The sequence below is a fragment of the Dermacentor andersoni genome, chromosome 7, assembly GCF_023375885.2.
Source record: "Dermacentor andersoni chromosome 7, qqDerAnde1_hic_scaffold, whole genome shotgun sequence".
Lineage (NCBI taxonomy): Eukaryota > Metazoa > Arthropoda > Arachnida > Ixodida > Ixodidae > Dermacentor > Dermacentor andersoni.
The window spans coordinates 144,219,236-144,235,998 of NC_092820.1; the positions used below are offsets into that span (position 1 = coordinate 144,219,236).

The 16,763-nt window shown below is 47.5% G+C and overlaps 1 protein-coding gene across 2 annotated transcripts in view; it reads left to right on the top strand.

Moving 5' to 3' along the window:
• Window positions 1–1,436: 1,436 nt before the first annotated feature.
• The window catches only part of LOC126533698 (protein Smaug homolog 1-like), a 124,481-nt gene continuing 109,154 nt past the window's right edge, over window positions 1,437–16,763 (top strand). For both annotated transcript variants that reach the window (XM_050180885.2, XM_055072270.1), the window contains exon 1: window positions 1,437–1,576. The gene's annotated coding sequence lies outside the window, so the exon portion shown is untranslated. The remainder of the gene's footprint in view (window positions 1,577–16,763) is intronic.

The window sequence follows — 16,763 nt, forward strand, 5'->3', positions numbered from 1 at the left end:
CACCTTAAGTTTACTAACCACATTGCACACATCAAACAAAAACAACATTTGGCATTAGAACACTACTCAAATCAGGTGCATTTTTTCCCAAAGAAGCATTATTATCGTTATACTTCGCTTTCACTCATAGTCATATCATTTATAGTATCGATTCTTGGGGTAATATTTATCATTGCCATCTTTCCTCTATTCAACACATTCAAAATCAGGCTATCCGCATTATAAAGAGAAGTCATTCTTTTCTCTAAAGCCTCTTTACAACTACGTACAAACCGCATTCTTGAAGTTACTGATTTGTTTAACTATCGTTTAGCGATATTATTTTTCAAATTACTAACTCAACAAGTTTCTTACAACTTCGTTAGTTCTGATCTCCTTTTTAATCCTAATAATACAAGGTTTGCAGCACAAGGAAATTTCCTGTTGCCTTTATGTCACACTAATTACAGAAAGATGGCTTCCTCTTTTTGCGCGCTTAAACTTTGGAACAGTCTACCATATTCCATTAAGTTGTCATCTACCTTGTACTCCTTTAAATAGGAAGTCAATAATTATTTGCTATCTGGTTGTTTTCCTATAATCTTATTTTGCTAATTACTAGCTGTGTAATTAGCAATGATTGGGCATCTTTCCTCTTCCTTTTGTTTTTTAGGTGTGTCATCACTCAGCTTCTTGCTTATATTGTTATTATTTCATATTTTGTTTCTCTGCTCTGTATTTAGCTTTATTTTATTTGTTTTATATAACTTCTAATCCAAGGGTCCCGGTGCAGTCTCTGAAATTGGGACCCTTGCCTGTATACCATTTCTTGTAACCAATTGTTATGAACGAATAATAAACTGAAACTGAAACATGTATTTAGCTGGGAGCACCCGAGCTAAATCTTCCTCTTAAAAGAGAAAAATCTGCAGAAGCCACCGTACTAGACGAAAGAGAGATATGCTCATAGCTTCGGAGGTTTGAATGCCGCAATGCGTATCGAAAGGCGTACAAGCCGCCTTCGCGGAACGACCAGAACCGCGACACTACGAAAGAGGAAGCGAGCAGCGCATGAAGTTCATAGCCCTAATGCGGCTTCGAACAGGTCGTTGGCGCTTCCGCTGGCAGAATACGCCTACGCTTGAACAATGCACGGCGTTAAGCAGCTGCATTGAAGCAGCCGCCACAGCGGCCTAGCGCGACCGGCGAACAGCTGTTGCGCCGCCGTTTCAAATCCGCTTTCCGTTGGCGCGCGGTGACGTAGTAACGTTTCCGCGTTCGTTTTCAACAGTCTCTCCGCGCAAAAGCCGCCGGAGAAGTGTTACGGCCACTGCAAAGGCGGCGCGAGCTGCCGTAAATTGTCGTAAATCAGACAAATTGCAATATTGTTGCAAAAAATACGCGTTAAACGTCACCAATAACGATGACGTAGCTTGTAAACAACTTCCTGTGACGTGCTACGCACCACGACATGAGTGGAGCATGTGGGTGCTCGCTGAAAAGTGATACTTTGGTGTTAATCCCTAAAAGGCTACAAAGTAGCCTTTCGTCAAGGCGATGACATGTTCGTGATCAAGAAAGACGCAGCGAAGCAAAGGTGAGCGCGCCTGCCGCTTCACTTTCACCTTCGAGGCTAAGTTTTCCTGTTGAATCGGGTGACCTATTTTTCCACTGCCATTAGGCCTATCACACCGTAACGTGTGTGTGTGCGCGCGCGCGCGCGCGCGTCCGAGTGTGTATGTGCGTGTAGCATCTGCGATCTGTTTTGGCGAGCGTCTCTGGAGTGTTAAGCCTAAGCAATAACCACTTTTTGCGTGTCAGATCTGTAATGAGCTCGTTGCCGTTGCTTCTCAGATCATCACCATACTCGTACCAGCGGAAGCGAGCTTTAGAGCGAGCCGGGTGAGTCACGGAGTGTCGCTTTTCCCGTGCGCAAGGCGGCGAACCGCACACAGTCGGTCCGTTGAATCGGTCTCGGTCTGGCGCGTGTTTACTGTTGTTACGGCACAGATTGCTCACGTTTCGCTGTGCCTTTGTGTGAATGACTTGGCGTCCCCCTTGCATGGTTTGGAGCATATCCGAAGACTCGGGGGCACACTCGTAAAGCTCTTCAAGGGCGCCCGCATGGTAGCGTAAACCGAATGTAAACATACGGGTGCTCGCGACAACTTTCGCTCTGCGGATCATGCCTCGCCGTTGACACTCGGGTTCAGAAACAACACGGAGTTCCACGGACCCTTCCGTAAGCTTCCGCATGTCGTAGATCGTCTGTCCGGTTGTTCAGAATCGACTCGTTGAAATCAAACGCGTGAATGACGAATTTGACATGAGCCGCGTTGTCGGAATGCGAGTTTCGTGGTCGAGATTTGGCGGTTCGCACGCGCTGTCGGGGTTTGACACACATCGCATCTCAATAGCAATTGCAAATCATTGCAAACGTAACGTTATACAGCATTTAGTAGTTAACACTAGGCTTATCGTTTAGGGGCCGGCATCGACGAAACTGCTCAGATATGGTCGTCGTGTCATGTGTCTAGGTCATTGATATGGGAGCCAGAAAACCATCGCAAACGCGCGTTGTTCGTTGTTAATAAGTGATAGGCGAAACTGTCGTGCGATTGCGTGCATTTTCACTGATAGCTACCTACCCGAGCGCGTCGATGTCGTTTTGCTTTGGCTCCGATGTATTGAAACCCGGTTTCTTGGTACAAGAGATACGGTCGTTAGAAAATTACCGCACTACGGTGTATGAATTAGGTGTGCATATCAGATGCGTTACTTCATCGCCACCTAAGCATGCATCTGACGCATTAGAATTCACTGGCATGCTGTTATAATCATTGTGCAGACGCTATGAAAAAGGTTCTGCGAATGCGTTTTCCTGTGACAGTGCTTGTGTGTGTGTGTTGATATCGGAATACTTAAGCAGCTGTCACATCGTTCTTAGTCCACACTTTCCAAAATAAGACATGAAGTCCCTAGTAGCCTAACCATGAATATCATTTGAACTGTGATCATCTGTTTACATCTGTTTATCATCGGTGTGTGAGTGGTGCTTTGCTTGAACTCAATGTTGTTCACTGTGGATGCATGCAATAATGTCAAGTTGTGAAAAGTGAACACATGTTGTCACGCCGAATAAGATGTGTAGACTTAATTCAGCTGGTCTGTTGACATTTTCACGGCAAATTGTGCTCATTGACTCGGATGTCGTGTTTGGCATATGGCAACAGATGTTGACGTGTGTGATGATTGAGTGGAGATGTCTGGCGGTGTGTAAAAGTGTATTCAATGTGTATGCTTCCATTAAGCAAGGCCTCTGTTACGTCCACTAATAGAATTTGTTTCTCCTTTTAGTTACATTGGTCATGTTGTGTTAGACTTTCTTTAATATCGCGTTTCTTATTGAACGGTCTTTTTAGTTTGTTGCGCTAGTACGACATTGAGACATCGCAATATGATATTCTAACGTGTTTTCTTTGCACAAGTACATTGTGGCAGTGATTTGTGGCCATTGTTGACACACTCTCTATGTTTTGTTTGCATTTCTCGCATGTCAGCGCATTGTTCTGCTGTTCTAGTGGAACATGCAGTGGCATCATTTGTGCGGTGATATGAAATCTTAAATGCCAGGCAGTCTGTGACTAGGCCACGAGGTAAGAAGGCAGTGAGGGTAGCATCAACACAATATGCATAGAGATCTGTTGTGCTGCTGCCTGCTTTTAACGCTGCTATGGGTACAATAGATGTGTTGAAATGAATGTTCAACAGTTCGGAAAACGGAATTAATTAGCACTAGAAGGGGTTATGTCAGGATAAGGCATGAGAAATGCTTGAAAAGTACAATATTGTCGCCATTTCACCATGTATTGGCAGCTTGCACGTATCATCATAGAGAGCCAGCGCATTTTTACGCCCAGTATCGGTTGCATGAAACTTTTGAAGCCGTGCATGCACAGTCTGTGCATCGCAATCCACCTGAGTTTAGGCCTTCGTAGCCTGCCTTTCGGGTGGGAGCCGTGGGTTCTCTGGCCAGCGACCCCACCTTACGCAGAGGTTCCCGGTACAAGGAACCAAACTGTGCGATGTACCATGGCACATTATGTAGTGCTTCCAACCACTCCCATATCTCGGGTCTATGAGTGTGCCGTTGGAACCATTATGCTGTAGTTGCCTCAACTTTCCCGAGAACCACAGCATTGGACTTTTCCAAGCTTTTCACTATTGCGGTGCCATGCATTGTAGCGATTCCTTTAAATTTTTTCTTCCTTCTGCCATTTCTCTTTGACTTTCACGAAGTCCTGTGCACAGTGACCTGTACTGTTGCTGGGATCAACCGCTCGGTGCCACGGGCAAGAAGGGAATAGAATTGAAAGAAAAACAAGGCTTAAGAAGTAGAAATCCTTAGAAGCTTCCTTACTTCCTTTCAGTTAAGTTTTTATTTCATCTGTATTCTCTTTGTTGTGTCGGTTTTCCTTGACTTAATACACCTTAGTGTTGGTTTTACAACTAACTTTGCAAAGCAGGGCGCACCAAAATGGCCGGCTTATGAGAGTCGCCGTGGCACAGTTGATTGGAGTGTCGGATTTCGGTGGTGGTAAGGTTTCAGGTTTGAATGTCCATGTGGCGAGTTATTTTCTTCAAGCTGTTATACATATTTTATCTAATAGCAACGTGATAATGATCATTACTGGGCTGAAGTAACCCAGTACCAACCATCACTGCCAAATAGCGCAAGCTTTTAGCTGTAGCACTTCTGTAGTATGTGCTTTGACGCATTAGGAGTTGTAAGTACTTGTGGTATGGCTTGTGTCACTGTAGACGGTGACAACCTAAGTACCTTGCATATTGCCCTATTATATTTAGTCCTTGAATCGAATGATCGCTATCCGTGTATAAACAAATATTTTTTGGGTAGTTTTAATATATTTTGAATGGACAACTGTGCATCATGAAACATGAAATTGGAGTGAGATTGGGATAAATTTTGTCGCAGTGGTCATAGTATAAATAAAACGCGAGAAGCTCCTGTACATCGGTCAGGGAGCCAGATTTTCCTGACTAAAACTGTGTCACTTACACTCACTAATGCGTTGTGAGTGTGTGAATAAACTGCTTACTTGTTCCTGGCGCTACATTTGTGCTCTTTAATAAACATTGCTTCATAACGTGCTGTGCAATGACATGCTCGCTAGCATTGTGAATATGCTAGTATTTGAAAATTGTTTTTATTATTGGAGAACGGTTGTTCTATGTTCAAAAACTATTTGAAAAGGACTTCATTCGATTTGCTTTTGGCACCATTTAATTCGCATTCGGTTTGGTCTAGAAAATTGATATTGACACACCTCTAGTGCTCTCTTATTGCTAGATTGTCTGACCTTGCGAACACTGGGTCATCGTTGGGAATCTGCTGAAGTCCTTGCTGAGGTGTCTGCCGCTCCAACTGAGAGTGGTCATTCTTTTGCTGTAGCAGCTCTCTGGTAGCTATTACGGTACAGGCATGGAAAAGACGGTTCGTCATTGTCGCTTCTGTGGAAATGGGGAGTGCTGGCCCTGTTTTCCTTCTTAGTGGACCTGTCTTTCGTGTTTTAGACTGCGTAAGGGTTAAGATTGATTCAGTGGCGCAGGACAAAACTTGATGGACATAATTTGATGGATGTCACTGGTCCAGTACGATCTGGGTGCAAATTTTGTTGATGCGTCTGTGGTTCGTAATATATTGTGGTCGTATGATATCGGGGTATGAGATTCGATGGAATAACTGACATGGCCTGTGGCCATGCTGGGATGCTGGAATTGGGGTGTCATATATGCAATAGTTCTAACCTTTATGAGTGGTCCCCCATCCTGAATTTCTTTCAGATGTACATTGCAGCGGGAGTATGAGATTGTTGGCGTTTGCAGTTTACGGTAGCTTGACCTCTTGAACTGCATTTCAAACCTTTTTCACAGAAGTTAACATGATGGACTGGTTGCATTAAGGGATGCTGACTTTAATGATAGTTATCTGTTGCCTGCTGGAGCACTTGCGGCTTTATACCAAGGTTACTGGGTGCCGCAGCTACTCGTTCAAGTGTTTTTGACACGGACAACAGTGCTTACCGTTATTGCTGCTGTTCCGACCACCTGATAGCTAATCTGTGATGTGAACTGATTATATAATCCATGCATTGCTGGCAGGTGGCTGGGAACATAATCGTAGCAGTATGCGGTAGCATCATGCTGCAGTGATTTAAAGAAGATGAAAATTTTGTCAGTAACGCTTCAGAGGGCATTGCAGCGTGATGTCTGTGACGAGGATGTGATAGTTGATTGATATAGCTGCTATCTGGGTTCTGCCAGCCCATTGAAGCTGTGCAGAGTTGTAACTTCAAGAGTTTGACTACTTTAATTGGGTCAACGTCATCACTATATATGAGAAACTGGCTTTCAGGTGTTCGCAAGTAATAGAATATGTATGGTGTGTGACTAAGTTGCTCATGTCATGACTCCATGTTTGTACAGTACATGGTGTGTAAGTCCATCATGTCAGGATTCCATGTTTGGACACGATGGTCAACAGTTGAAGGGAACACACAGTTTGTATTTGGCCATTGATTATCAGTGAGACATGGAGTAAAGGTTCATATACTAATATTTCCTGTGTCAATGTATGTCCAGTTGATGATGTCAGAAACATCTTTCTGATCAAGGCAAATATATTTTATTTTATTTATCTCAACATACCGCAGCCCCGAAGGGATATTACAGGAATGGGGATATACAATACATGGAAAAGCATAACAAGAGCACTGAGCATCAATGATTAGTAATATACAATAGAAATTTATCGAGTGGTAAAGATAAAGAAATAAATGTTATATTGTCTTTATTACTGGTTAGTGTTCCCTTTGACATTAGATTGTACTGTATGCAGTAATTTCTTTTAGGTACTAATCGCCCAAAAATGGTTCTGGTAGCAAGAATGAAAAGTAAGAATGGAGAGAGAAAGTAGCTGTAGTGTAGTATAGAGAACATCATTCACAATGTAGTGCATTTCAGCTCTTACAGTGTAGATATTCACACAATGCTGCATGGTTTCTGTCTGCAAACTCATTGGAGATAATATATACTTGCCAAGTCTGTCATTTTGTTTTCTGTATTTGACGTTTTTTCTGAGTGTGCTTTGATCGCTGCGTACCATACCTTCTACGTTCTTTTCACCATTTTCGTGTTTCTGCAAAGCAGTACCAGTGACCGTGGCATTCTGCTGATGAGGTTGAGGGTTCGATTCCCAGACATGGTGGCCGCATTCAGATGGAAGCAGAATGCAAGAACGCTCGTGTACCATGCTATAAGTGCACATTAAAGAACCCGCCATGGTGAAAGTTAATCTTGAGCCCTCCCCTACAGTGCCCCTCGTAACACGCTCTGTAGCTTCGGGACATGAAACCCCTAAATTTTATTACCTCTGCTATCCCGCGCTGCCTCGTTGGCAGCAGTACCGTATGTCACAGGTTCGCAGTTTATTCCGGAAGCTTGTTATTCGCTGAGTTTCCCATACGTCCTGGTCTAGCTTAGCAAACCAGTATGTAATGCGGCAATGCTTGCACGTGTGTGAGAACACCTGCCTATTGTCCATTGTCTGTTCTCTAGAACAGCTGCCCACGTGCAAGACATTGCATTTCAACCCCCCTCCCTCTAGGTCTACCTGCTTAAGCCTACCTGTCGTGAGCACAGCGAGATACTTGTTCCTGCGCTTCCAATGGCGCTCGAAAACTTTATGGCGAGATGCGAACGCGTGGCAGCTGTTGCTTTCGTGCACTGCCCTAGTTTATTGTCTACATGGCGACTGAACTGTGCCGAAGGGGTTTGCGCGCCTATAAGACTTACCTCACGTTGCAGGCGAGATTATACTACTACACCTCTAGCCCCATTGTTTCCTCGTGGCTCCTCTTGTGTGGCTTCTTCTGCTTGCCGTTGGGCTGCCACGTGTAAGAAAGAGCATGGCGTGCTTTGAATAAGGTTGTGCCCGCGATTGAAAGCGGCGAACTTGAATAGCAGTTTTGGTACATGTGGTGCATGAACTTTTTGGCATTTTATGCAAATGTGTGATCAGGATGATGGTTTCACCTCGAGAAAAGCAACACCTTTTTACACAGAAATGTTGGAAGTAAACGTTTGCCAATACAAGTAGCATGATCAAGCACTTTTCTAGCTAGTCCTGACTTAGTTGCTCCTGTTACAAGGTTCCTGGTAGAAACATTTTTAATTTACTTTAGGGCTCGCTGCTGGGGCTTGTTGGCTACGGCATGCTGCCTGCTGAGCAAAGGTTGTGGGTACGATTCCTGGCTGCTATGGCTGCATTTTGATGGGGCAGAACATAAAAGTGCTCATCTATTGAGTGCTGGTTAACGAAGCCGAGGTGGTCATAATTTATCCAAAGTGTTCCACATTTCTTTTTCTCATAGCTCCTGTCCTTTATGCTTACTAAACCATTCAGTCATTCTGTTAGTGAATCACTTGAGGTGACTGTAGGGGGAGAGCATGTATGCAATGCCATGCAGTGGTGCTTGAAATGCACTAGTTTATATTCCTTTGGGGTTCACAATAACGGTGTAAAACACTGTTAATTGCCTGAAGAGGTGCGACGGCTTGAATGATAGCCAGAGTATTCAGCCTAGCATTCATTTTTGTTGTGTAACCTTGTGTTTTCTACCTGGGTTGAGCTATCACCTATTCTTGCATTTTTACGGGACGGTACTTACATTTGCGTGCCTACTTACAATAAGGCATAGGTTGTGGAGTTAGCGTTGTTGTACTCCATGTTCACCTCCTGTCTTGCTCATTGTATGGTCAGCTTAGTCAAGATTAAAATTATTTTGAGCTGGTGCGCTTTGTTGGAATCATGCACTTCATCTGCATGGATTACTATGAGTGGTTCCCGTGTTGCGAGATCCTCAACACAATGCGTTGAAGCTGTGACATCCTTCAGGGACTCGGTCTGGCAACAGGCTAAAGTCGGAAGAGACAACCCACCATTGAAGCTTGCATGTAAATCTTCCATATTAAGCCATGCTTAGCCCATTTTACTGTGTCTGCACTTATCCAAATAGACCTTGAACTATAGTTTAAATACAATATTCTCTCTTAGAGATGATGTTTAATGTTTCCGAGTATTCCTCATTGAAATTCAAGATGTTCAGCTTTCCACTGTGGGTGTTTATACTTTAGGCATCAAAAAAGTGGTGCAAAGAGGTTAAAAAAACAACAGGAGGAAGTGGTTGGTACAAAATATATACTACTTTTTCCTTAAGACATGCTTTTACAGGATGGTGATCTTTTTAGTGCAATTATCATTCTTAGGTTACTTGAAATTATTTTTCGTCTTTATGTTCATGTGTCTAACCATTTTCCCTGTCCCAGTGATCGAAGTTGTCTACTAGCTTGGGACTGTAGTTATGTGCTCATGGTTATGATGCTGTCGGGGTCATTGCATCGGTGTCATTACAGCTTCGATATCCGACTCTTGTCATGCTGTCATCATCATCCAGTCTTTGTTGTTTCACCGACGTCATTCATTCGTGATTATGGCGCCGTTGTTATGCCATCATGCAGTCATTGTCATACCTTAGTCGTTAAGCCGACATGGTCATTCCATAGTCATTGCAGCTTCATCACCCAGTTCTCATGATACTGTTGTATCTTCAACGATGAGTCGGCGTTATCTTCAGTGCTAACCGCGTTAATGTCGACAATCATCGTGAGATGGCTTCTCCCGTAACTGTTTTGTGAAATATTTAGATATGTTCTCTTGTTTCATGCCTTTCAAATACTTTGCTCATATTCATATTCATATTCATATTTCTTTTGCTGAGAGCAAAAGTTTTGAGCTTCTAAGTGGGCCGATCGGCATTCATTCGGTTGGAGAAACAATCGTAAGATGTCGCTACCAGCACTACTACTGCTGTGCACATTCTTTGGTAACCTGATATTCTGTGAAGGGCGAGGTAATAAATATATGAACAGGCTTTTTTTTTTTTGCTGTAGTGCCATTGTACTCAGAAGTGGCATTGGCAATTTCTGCAAATTTGTTAGTCATGTTGGAATGGCCTTTTACCGCTAGCTGAAACGTACGAAAGAGATCTAAGGACACACATGCGCTTCAAGTGTCTGCATCTTTCTCGCATCTTTATCTGTTAGCACTTAAGTATAATTCCAACATCTATAGCTTTTATGGATGACATTTGAGGCTTTTCATTTCATCGACCCCTGTCTATGCGCACGGTATCTTCCACTGTTAATGGGCACACCTAGCTGACCAGAAATGAAGGCAACCTAATCGCATTTATGGCGCTCTTATCGGGAAGAAGTGGTTGATATAATCAATTTGTCATCCAATTATACAAGAGATTGGTTTGTGGGGCGTAGATACTATATCACGGCGACAATTGATGGGGGGGGGATAGTAAATGCCTGTTCCCGTTACCAGTGCTCTATATCGATACTTTCGTTTCAGTGACCCTCTTTGTGCGCGAATTTATGAGCGCGCCGCGCGTTCTCGGTTTCTTTACTTGTCAAACGAGAGATAAGATTACGTGATAGCAAAGTGTCGGTGCGTGTTTGTTTCTCTTTCCTTTTTTTCTATGCATTCCTCATTTCTTTGCGTGCTGCTCGGGCGGGCCGCGCGGTAGGTTCCACGGAAGTCCGCCAGGGGGCGCGCGTTGTTCTAGCTGCGCGTCCCGATTTGCGGCGCCGTTGGGGGGGGGGGGGGGAAGGGGTAGAGGCCGTTGCCCCATTGTGTACACGCCGCGTACAGCCGAAGCGGGTTGGCTAACTAGACACGCTACACACACAGCTGGCGTGTCTAATGAATGCCTCCGCCCAAAGGGTTAAAAGACGCGAAGAAAGGACGTGGAACGGAGCCGCCGCGTAAACGGGAGCGCATGCATCGGCCTAATTGGTGAACAAAAAGAAAAAACCATCGGTTTTTCAGTATTGTTCTCATAGCGGTCGCTGTTATGGGTTCTTGACTCGCTTCGATGCGCTGCGAGTCGTGTTGTCGTCGTGGGCCGTTCGCCGCAAAATAGGGTCACGTACAATGCCGCACTGTGTGTTTACTGGAAGATCGCCACAGATGGCGAGCGGTGCTGTGCCTCCACGTGCGCCTTGCACGTCACCGGAGAGAGAGAGAGCTCTGTTGTGAGGGGACGCAGTGCGGCTTTGCCTGCGGTGAAACGCCTTCTTCTTTTTTTTTTTTTTTTTGAAGTTGCGATTGCAACATCACCTGACGGAAAAATCGCCATTTTCGTTTAAAGGCTTACTGACAAGATGTTTGCGACTCTTTCTTTTTTTGCGGTAAATGAAGGTCCACGAGCTCTAAACCATGGAAGAAAAATACTGGCAAACCTCAGACCGCCCTAAATAATTTAGTACAGTGCATGTTTTACATCCAGTTTCCGTTTCGTTTCTACTGTGTCGTGACATCATGCGACGTCTCGGCTCTCGCTCCGGCTCACTTGGTCATCCTGCTGAGCATGCTGCATCGGCCCTCGCCATGAATAGGCGATCGACCGTGTCAACATGTCACAGTGTCCTGCTCCCACGTGACCACCTTTTGCATAGTGATGCACGACACAGTAACCTCCCGGGAAACGAAACCGAAACAGGTTTTAGTCAAGATGTTGCATTATTTGGGATATTCTGAAGATTGCCTTTATTGTTTCTTACGTTTAGAGGTCTAGGGCCTTCATCTACGCCCGAAGAAGGTCCACAAGTAGAATCATCTTTGATAGCTGACGCAAACGTTGAGGTCAGAACCGAGGAGTCCGCTGCTCTTGCTCACGGGGGTACGTTCGACGCGATCCACTGTTAAAGGGAACGCGTGATTGCAGATCGCGCGCGATTTCTTGCCTCTCGTAAGAGTCGTACAGTCGCAAGCAGCTTGCGTTTCCTTAACAGACGTAGAGGTCTGCGCATGCGCGGTACCGTGCCCCCTAGTTTTTGCGTACGCAAGCCGCTTGCGTCCCCTAAACTAAAGCTCTCTACTCTCTGGCCCATTTGCGGCGCTGACCAGTCGACACTCTCATCAGCTTTGAACCCCGGCGCCGCCTCTGGAAGGTCGTTGCTTGGTGGAACGTCTTCTCGCTCCCCGTGTAGTGCAGAGAGACTTTTAGGCGCTCCTGTGTCGTTCTTCAGTGTTCGCACACTTCTGTCGCGCACCTGTCCGCATCTCTCGCGGCCCTTCTGTCCGTCCGTCCGCCCTTGAGTCGAGGAAGTGCATCTTCCTTTCTCGTCCACGGCGCGGGCCGCTCCGAATCGCGTCTGGACCGCGCATGCGTGCGTATCGTGCACTCGCTTCTTGTTTTTTTGCTGCTGTTTACTTTTCGTCTGCCGCGTGCAGGGCTCGCTCAGCTGACCAGAGATATTCGGGAGCGCCGCCGCCCGGTCGGGCGACTCTTGTTGGGGCGAAAAGGACGGCGTCCCCCTTTCTTCGTCTTCCTGGACCCGTGCGCGCGTTTCACTTTCACTGCGCCCGCTCGGCTCTCTTCTTCTTCCTAGTTCCTCGTCGTGGCGGCTTTGGTGGCGGCGGCCTCCGTTGCGCCCTCTTCTTCTCCTCTCGCGAGATCGTGCTTCTCCGCTCTTCCTCGCCGTCATCATAGGACATCGTCGTCTCGCGGAGGAGCGGCCGAGACGGGCTGGTTCTTTGGGCAAGGACGCGTGCGCCGTCTCTTCGAGCCTGCTGTAGTAGCAGTAGTGGTGGTGGTACACCCGGCGCGCTTCCTCGCCTGTTATACCCGCTTGATGATGGCGATGCGAGCCGGTCTCTTGTGTGTGTGTGTCTGTGTGTGAGGCTTGGCTTGGCTTGGGCGGCCGTTTCGGCGGCGCCCTCTAAACGAGGGCAACCTGCGCGCACGGGTGGAGGAAAAAAATGGGGGGGGGGGGGGGATTGCAGAGCGGGCGAAATCGGCATTAACCCCTACCTCATTTTTAGTCGGGTTTTGTCTTTTTTCTTTTGTCGTGGGGCGCACCCTACACAACCGGTGCTGCACTTCCCCGCGCGCCCCAGGCGTCGTAGTTGGGGTGGTGCACAGCGGTGTGGTGCTTGTTGCGAGGGGGCGAATAAGCGTGCAGGGGGAATCCCCCACACTGACGTGGAAAACAGCTCTTCTTTTTCTTCTTTCTCTTTCTTTTTTTTCAACTTTCGAGCCCTGGGCGACAGCCCAACTATTTCGCGGTAGGTGAGTAGCCTGAGTTGGGTGGCTTGTGTATACAACGCCGAGAAGGCTGCACCGTGAAACTGACATTGTGAAACGGACTCGACGGGCGTGCCGATTTCCTGCTGTGTTCCGTGTTTTAGCACCGGAAACATGTCGCACAATTCAGGCAAGCCAACCGTGGAATGGATATATATATATATAGTTCGGCTAGTTCGTGTTTCATTATTGGGGAAACGTGAGCGCAAGGAGAGACACAGGAAGGTCACACGAAGATGACACGAAACAAGCGCGCGCCCTCCTTTTCTGAATCGTTGTTTGGGTTCTGTCATCTTCCTGCGCTCTGTACTTTTCCAACCACCCGTGGCCCAGCATTACATCTTCAGAGAATAGCCGCGGCTACTCTCCCGAGGTCGAGGGATAACCGACCTGTTCAGCGTGTCGTCGTCCCTTCTGTCCTTATTGAGGCTTATTCACACTAGGCCAACGCGACACCGATTTCGGTCTGCCGACTGTCGGCGACAGCGTTTTTATCCTTCGCTTCGGCGCGTCTGTCACTCTGTACCGACGCCGAGCTCTCCGCTGACCGTCATCAAATTGTCGGCGTCAGTACAGTGTGATAGAGGCGCCAACACGAAGGAAGAAAACGTTGTCGCCGATAGTCCGTAGACTGAAATCGGTGTCATGTTGGCCCAGTGCGAGTGAGCCTTCAGTGGTTTCTTCTGGAAATCCTTCATTGCTATGTGCAGCCAACGAGGTCGGGCAAACACTTACTCTCAGGTGACTTGGCTGCGCATGCGCTCCTCGCTGCTCGAGCCGCAGACCACGGGTTCGATTCCTGGCCACGACGGCGGTGCGGAATGCAGAACTGACACTTTATGGGAGATTCCAGCACGCGTTAGATACGTGCGTTGAAAGGTATATAACCCAATGCGGCGTTAATGAATCCGGAGAATCTGAAAGCGGCGGCATATCATGGTGGTGTTCTTTCGTTCCTTCTCGATCTGCAGTCTTGATTGGATGAGGGAATGAGCACGTTTGCTGAACGTATAGGCTCTGAACCTTCGCGTCATTAAGCTTTCACGCTCGATGACTTCCACTGACAAAAACTATAGGGATATTTTGGGGATCGTAAATTACGCGTAGAACAGATACCGTGGTGGATCCATTACAGAGTACGAGATCGGGTAGCAGAATTAGGAAAACGGAGTTGGAGAATTATGTGGAGTGATGAGTTTTATACGCAGATTTGGAGGCTAAGCGCCCAGTAGACTGACAAATGACAAAGGGTTACTTGAGATCGGCTGGAGAAGCCCTATTTTTTTCAGTGAGCGTAAAAAAAAAAAGAAATACGTGAGCTTAGAAAGTGCAGGTAACGAATTAAGCAAGGAATCGCAAAGCACGCCTCTATTTATTTTTGTGTGGTTTGTCTAAGAAGTGCTAGTAATGCCCGCCGGCGAAAATTTATATTTTCGGCGTCTATAGACAACTTGTAGACGTTTCGACGCGAGGAACAGTCTACCGTCTTACACACAACTTGTAGACTTCTTAACGAGAAGACTTGTATACGTAGTGACTTGTAGACGAGTCCCCTGGTTTTGTAAACGTTTCGACGAGGCCTTTCGTCTGTAGACAACTTGTAGGCGTTTCTACGCGGGGACGAGTATATTTTACACTTCTCAACGAGGAGACTTGTAGACTTATTGTAGACGAGTCCACTCGTCTTGTAAACGTTTCGACGAGGCGTTTAGTCTAGACAACTTGCAGGCGTTTCGACGAGGGGCCGTGTCTGTCGTCTTGCAGACAACTTCGGCTTTTCAACGGAGGGCCTTGTAGACCTGTTGACTTTGTCGGGATCTGCAACAGCACGTTAGCATCTCGGGGGCTGAACGCGCCGACTGCTCCAACAACGTAATAGTGACGCAGCTACGACAATGGCCGGTCCGTCATTTACGATTCGGTGTAGCTGCGCTGCCGCGCAGCGAATTGTATTGCAGATACGCCGTGGTGGCGTTAATGGCTATGCGGTTGCGCTGCTGGGCCCGCGGGCGTGGGTTTTAATCCCGGCCGCGGCGATCGCATTTCGAGAGGGGGGGGGGGGGGGTCTGGCGAAAGGCAAGAACGCCCTTATCCCGTGCATTGGGCGCACCTTAAAGAACTCCGGGTGGTCATAATCAACGCCGAGTCCTCCACTATGTATACCGAGTGCCTCATAACGATATCAAGGTTTTGGCACGTTAAAACCCCAGAAATTGTATTGCAGCGGCGGCAGCAGTACAAGGGAAGGCTAGCGGGTCAGTGCGCCTAGCGCACGTGCTCATGAAACGTATAGCCGCCGGTGTGTGCACTGTGGCCCTGACGTTGTTCCGAGTGGTCGAATTTGAGAGTTTATTGATTAAATGGTATGTCGTTTTCGGCTAGGCCCCTTCGTTCCTGGTCCTCGTGACGAGCGAGAGGGTTCTTGTAGACTCCTCGAAACGCTGGCTCCGTCCTGATGCTTCCCTTGTTCGGTCGCTTTCGATAAGTAATTCGTGGCTGGACCTCTTTCGAATGGCCGCGCGCGCTGCCCTATCGAACAGATTCGAGCGATTGAGACCGCGCGCGCACGCGTTATCAATCTATTCCAAATCGTCTCGGCCGGCTCTCGCGTTGTAGACCTGGTTGCTTTCGTATCCGAAGTGTCGTCGTTATTTACTCGCGGTACGTCGGCCGAAAGAGCCCAACCGGCATCTGGCAAACGAGAACTGGTCGTCGGTTCTGCGCGGAGCTTGCGAGCGCTGCGCTGTCCTGGCCCAGGTGGCTGGTGAGGCGACGGAGAAACAGTTCTTGGACGAAAGGGAGAAGACGGTGGAGGCCGGGCGAGAAGGACCAACTCTGCAGCGGCGGCGGCGGCAGCAAGGCGTCGCCTTCGTCCTAGTTCTGGCAATCAGGCGGCCCTGATTATTTCCCGTTCGAAGAATGGAGAAGAAAGAAAGAAAAAAAAATGAGACACTTCTGCTCGCATTCGTTCAGGGAACGGTCGGTCGCTGAGGACCGCTCGCAAGACGGGTAGAACCGGTATATGCGAGAAATACGCGAGCTATGGGGGGGGGGGGGGGGGGACGAAGGAGGTCTGCCGGGCTGGGCTGCCGCCGCGCTGGGCGAACGTGAGCAGTTTAGTGCTGCGAAAGAAAGGCGCAAGACGAAGCAGGAACAAACGGCAACGGCTTTCTCTCCGCCGTTGCTGCTGGTGCTGTCGAGCCGCCTTGCTTTGCCTAAAGTCCTGCCGCCTTGTTCCATCTCTGTCGGTTCTCTTTCCTCCTTCCCTGGGCCCCCTGAGCTTTGTTGCTTGCCGCTGCGTGTTGGGGGAGAATGGGGGGGATCGCGGGCAGGTCTCCGGTTATTTCGTTCTTTCTTTTTTTTAGTTTTTTTTTGTTCTTAATTCATCCGTCGCTTTCTGGCCCACAAATCGCCTGGCAGAGCAGGGGTGTTCCCTGCCGCGATGCGTCGACGAGATGTATAGATTCGAGGTCTCGCGTGCCTTGTAGAGCGAAAGTTGTGGCTAGTGGTGGAAAGGGAGGTAGCGGAGGCTGTCAGTATTGGTAG